Raw genomic sequence first — 6000 nt, 5'->3', positions numbered from 1 at the left:
CCTTTTCCTTTGGAAAATGTGTCAGAGGAAGCCAGTCACGTGTCGTGTGCTCACAGCAAACTCTTAACTTGAGTGATCTGCTTCCACTGGTTCTTGCCAGACAAATATCTTTTTCCATTAAAGAGTGGTCATTTCCTATTCTTTATGAATGATATCTCACTCTCTTTCCTGTTTTTATCTCCTTGGGCATTTAGACATTTTAGTTTTTTGGATGAGGAGAGAGGAACTGAGAGGAGGCCATAGAGCTCCCTCTCCAACCTCATCCTCAGGTTACTCACCATTCTCATTCATTATTTGTAAGCTGTTTTATTATGAATGAACAGGTACAATGCGTACAGCTGCTGTTGCCACCATCGGCCCTGCCTCCCAGTACCCTGACCCATATAGAAATGCTGTATAGCTGGACTCATCATCACAAATGAAGGTGATGATTACACAGTCATGGATTATTGTTGGTTTTAGCTGGTTTAAACTAGTTTTACAGTCTGACCAGGTGAAAACCCCTCTAGAACTAGCAAACCCACCAGATTGGAAGACCAAATAAGAACAAGATTACTCCCTGAATTTAATGGTGAAATATACAATAATAGCCTATTCAATAATGTATTTTTAGCACAGCCAAATATTCAACTGCACCATAATAACATTCACTGCATATAATTATGTGTGTAGACCTGTTAAATATTATTTGAAAAACTGAAACGAAACAAAAAGAAATAAAGAAATGTTGCCTTGGCAATAAACTGAAATAAGTTTACTAAAATTATTAACTTAAAATAAATAAAAACTAAATTAAAACTGAAATAAACATAAATTAAACTCATAGAGCAATATAGATATAATATAAATATATTTGTTTATACCGTATAATATAAACAAAAAATACATAAATTAAAATCTCAAAAGCACATAACAAAATTGCCTAAAATATGAATAAAATTAACGTGAAAACAAAAAATTAAAACTAGTTTAATATATTAAAACTTTTAACAGTAGTACATTTTAACTATATACAGTATCCTACATAATAACCATGCGCTATAGATAAAGCCAATATCAATGCTAAAAACTACACTTTAAAGTGATAGTTCACCCAAAAATGAAAATTCTGTCAACATTTACTCACCCTCTTGTCATTTCAAAGCTGTTTGACTTTCTTTCTTCTTCAGAGAACACAATAGAATATGCCGGTAACCAAACAACGGTGGTACCCATTGACTTGCATTGGTTTTGTATACATACAATTGAAGTTAATGGGTACCGCCGTTGTTTGGTGGTTCTTGTGTGTTCTGCCGAACAAAGAAAGTCATACAGGTCTAAAATGACAAGAGAGTGAGTAAATGAGCAGAATTTTCAGTTTTGGGTGAACTAACTCAAACCATGATACATTTTCCTAAATGTTTAGTATTGCTCTATACAATAACACGAAATGCGTGTATGTTAGATATGATTGCAGTCCCTTATATTTAGTATAAGGGACTGCAATTACAATGAGTCAGTTACTATAATAGTATATATTAAAATATATTGGTATTAGTATATCACATATTAGTATATTAAAAGGTAACGAGGTGGACTAGTCCCACGGCTGTCAATACTTGGCATTGTCCCTGCTGCGTGTGATGACACCATCGTAGTAATGATATTTGAATCCCTCTGTGTTGGCTTAGGTGTGACAGCACTGTGTATATGAAGAACAGGTCTGTCCTTTTTACAACAAACACAGTAAGAACACAGCCATCAAACGCTCAAGATGATTAGCAGCAGTCGCCTTTCCACTAAACACTGGTTAAGATTTCTGCCCTTATTTAGCCGGCCATTTCTCCAGTGAAAGCTCTGGGGAGTGTAGTTTTTGTCGTCTTTCCACTACGTTTGACATGCGGGAGGTTCTTGTTTGACAGCGAGATGTAAACGGCAGTTGAATTCCAGCTGGTCTGCATCACACAGCTAGACGATCAACAGACCAAGCTCGGAAGCTGGCATCGGTGGCTAGTGCGGCCCACGCCGTTTACGCTTACCGTTGTCATGACGAAACACCAACATTACAGCCTCTGGGGTCAGCGATGGAGGATGGTGTCGACTGGCACTGTGGAGCACAGTTTGACTTCATCCCGTACCCAGACTTCGTTACTGCCTGGGATGACCCATTAACATCTGGATCCAAAATACACAGTTTACAGCTAAGGTTAATTCACATCACTGAAATCTTTCCAACGTTGAGATATTTTTAAAATGAACTTTCATGACCAGAATAAGCACGTCTGCACTGCGCGTCTGGATATATGCCCGTTGTCATTTGATAAATGACTGCAGAAATAATGAATAGAGATGTAAATAAACATCTGAAACAGTAGCCAAATAGTTTTGTGAAGTCACGATCTATGTTTGAGCTTTATAGAGGACAGTGACTTAACACTTTCAGTGCTTTCTAAAAAAAAAAAAAAAATACATTGTTGGTCTCAGCAAACATCTCGGAGCCATTAACTTTTCATTGTAATGTTACACTGAAAATCCTTTACTCTCTGTAATGTGCTTGTTTAGGCTGGTTTAGTCTTTGGGAGTGACTTTCCAAACAGGGATGTGATATTTTTCCTTCACTCTACGAACAAAGAATGGCCTGTCTTAATGCTTTCACACCTTCTGTGAGGCAATTCTCAACACATTAAAGCTACTGAAGTGTCTGGATACAGTCGGTTAATATACTGGATGTATTATCTGAGGAACTTACTTTTTTACTATAGCACAAAGCCACAGCACATCTGTGAATTAGACCAGAGTTGTGAATGTAAAGCTGCGATTGAACTGCTGTGTGGCAATGTGCCTTGTTGCCGAAGGAGGTTTGGTTCGATGCACTGTGTGGTTTACCGAACACCCCTGTCTGGTTTGAGGTCAATTCACCAAAATAAACTGGTTTCCAGCAAAAATAGAACAACAAAAACGTCTAACCAAAATAAGAGCATAAATAGAAAGTTAAACGAAAAAAGAATACATTTATAGCTGGAAAATATGAATCAGTTGGAAGAATATTACACACAATTGCTGCACAGGTAATACCTGATAAAGTCATTAGATGGTCAATAGCAGGCTGAGCTTAAAAACAAAAAAATATGTTTTAACTTTTGTTTGAATCTAAAGTGTCACATTCCAAACATGTACTTATATCACACATCTGTTCTGTTCTGCTGCTGTTGTACAACATTTTCACTTTTGGTGCGGAAAGGCAAAATTACTCATCGTTTGAAATGTATCGTGGCGAATCTATTGGAATAACCATGAAACAGCACATTTCTTGTCTGATATGATTTTACATTAACTGTGTTCATCTGAAGAAACTGCCTTCTGCTTTTAATGGCATAGGATAAATGTGCAAATGCAAAATTGGTTTGTTGTGGGTTGAGGGCTAGGCGTGATTGTGATGTGAATCTGGATAGATTATAATAAGTGAAGCTTTAGTTGACTGCATGCTCTGCTTTGTAGTAAAAGAATCATTGATCCCTCTGCTGTCTGAGCTTTTTATGGCTCATGACGTCATAACTGCTACACATGAAAGAGAAGAAGCTACAACAATATGGCTTTTGTCTCATACTACACAGATTCATTTCTGAATTTATGAAATGATTCAGGTGCTTTTTCAAAGTGCAGGTTCGTATCATTTTGTTGCACTTCTCTTGTTCCACTGGGCAGAGGTAGGAAAATTCCAGCTGTGAAATTTGCGCCCTAGATTTTTTTTCCACTTTCCACTTTCTCTCGGCTCTGATTATGGGTTAACCACTTTCTTACTCATTCATTCACACATGCAGAGCATTTGGGCGCCTACATACACACTAACATATGACTTCAGAAGGCTTGGAATGTACAACATTTTTGGGCGTACTACAATAAATATTAACAGAATGAATAAAATGAATAGTTAGATTAAAAAAATTATATTGTGAGACGGTTTAAGACGAACTGATCATGTTAAATCATCTTTTTGAAAGAATTTCTAACAATATCTATTTAATTTATTAAATGTCTTAGGTCAGGACCATTGCCTGTTAAAGGGTCATGTGCATGTGTGTTTGTGTTATTGGACTTCAGGATGTAAAGGCCCCACTGAATTACCCAGTTTCCTCTTCCTCTCTTGTCCCTCATGGCTCACATCAGGTATATAGTCCATGGGAAAAGGAAGAGAGTGAGACGAGAGGGCGTCCAGTTCCCATAAGAGCTGCACAGGTCTGCTGCAATTCTCAACAACCCATAATAACCAGATCCGGTCATTCCAGGGTATGCTTTTTGTAATGTTATGGAACTGGTGCACTGCACAGTAAATGATGGTAGATTGTTCAGGTTGGTGTTTGTGGAAGGGGGAGTGGGACCATTTTATTGAGGCATTTTGCATTTTATTTTTTTCTAGTATGTTCTTTTTAAAATATATTTTTATAATATTTGTATGTATGTATTATTATTATATTTATATAATAATAAAATATTTTATTATTGTAATATTATGTTTAAAATAAATATATATTAATGTCCTTATTAAAATATATTTTTTAAGTTATAAGTTTGCTTATCAATGGTTAATTTAGATTTAATAATCGAAATACTAAGTACATTTTAATTTGTTTTATTTTATTTTTACAACAAGAAAAAAGCAATCTGTGGCCTGAGATGCTGAGTCTCCCATGCCTCTGCAGAGAGGTTCAGGACGGATAGAAAAAACACATAACATAAAGACATAACAGTGTAAGCAAAGTAAAATCTTGAGACGGCATTTATTTCACACACACGTAAAACAGTACCAGACAAGCCTTTAATGTCAGTGTATGATAGTAACTCTTCCATAATCTTTATAAACACACTACTTGATCCGGGTGTCCTGATTTAAACACTAGCTGCATTATACAGTCACCCGCACTGTGCATGCTGGTTCATTGACCTTTATAAAGAGACAAAACACCTTCACACAGCATTCACAACACATAGCATTATACGTAAAATCAAGCTGGAAATTGATGGGTTTGGGCGGTGAAGACACTTCTTCAGCACTTGGTATGTGAAATCTCCTTTCACACACATGCACATACACACCGGGCACTTGAGGTGAATTATTGTTTGCAAGTGGAAACTTGGCCCCCCGTTCGGGCTGCCGGTCCAGTGCTGACTAAGAGCCCTGTCTGAGTCTTTGTCCCCCTCTTTCTTCCCAAGCCCACTCACCCTCTCTCTCTGACACACACATACACACACTGTACAGCTGTAGCCTTTCTCCACCGGGCCATTCACCTCTGTGCTCCGGCTGTAAATACCACTAGTAGCTGGAAACACAAACATACCCCTGCCCAAAGCATACTAACACTCTTTCTTGCTCTTTTATTTCTGAATATTATTTTTTAGGATATCCCATAACCACCCTGGCAGCTTTTTCACTAAACGAAGCATCTCTTCATGGTTGCCAACTGTCAATTTCTTTTTTAGTTGTCTGTAGATGCTTGTGTCCCATATCGCAAAATATGTGAAATTCTGTGTAACCTTGATGTTGTCATGATAACCGACTCTGTTTTTTCCTTGCCTGTGGTTGAGAGAGGGAAACTTTTAGTCAAAAATGTAATATTCGAGTGTATGGTTTCAGTTTTTCTGGTTGGATAAGTAAAAAACTAGTAATTTATGATAATAATAAGTAACATGTATTGTGTTATGAGTGCATGCATGTTCGAGGGACACGCCATTCTGAACTGTCGTGGAAAATAACCAGGGACTGTCGCTCAGTCTGTAAGGGTTTATTGTTGACTTAATTAAGGAGTCTTACACCACACAAACCCCATATTCACCCCGTCTAGTATTTCTGAGGAGAGACAATTATTGTAATTACAGCTGTCTGATGACATGTTTGGTATAATGAATGTTTCTCATTAAGTTTCTCTAACCCCAAACAACCTGCCCCAGAAAACTAGGGGGGGGGGACATGCATTGGCACAATGGCACCCCCTGATATCGGTAACCCCGTGTTTATAGGATTTA

Source organism: Triplophysa rosa, linkage group LG24 (assembly GCF_024868665.1).
Source record: "Triplophysa rosa linkage group LG24, Trosa_1v2, whole genome shotgun sequence".
NCBI lineage: Eukaryota > Metazoa > Chordata > Actinopteri > Cypriniformes > Nemacheilidae > Triplophysa > Triplophysa rosa.
The sequence above is the reverse complement of the archived record's forward strand: the minus strand, read 5'-3'. Positions refer to the sequence as shown.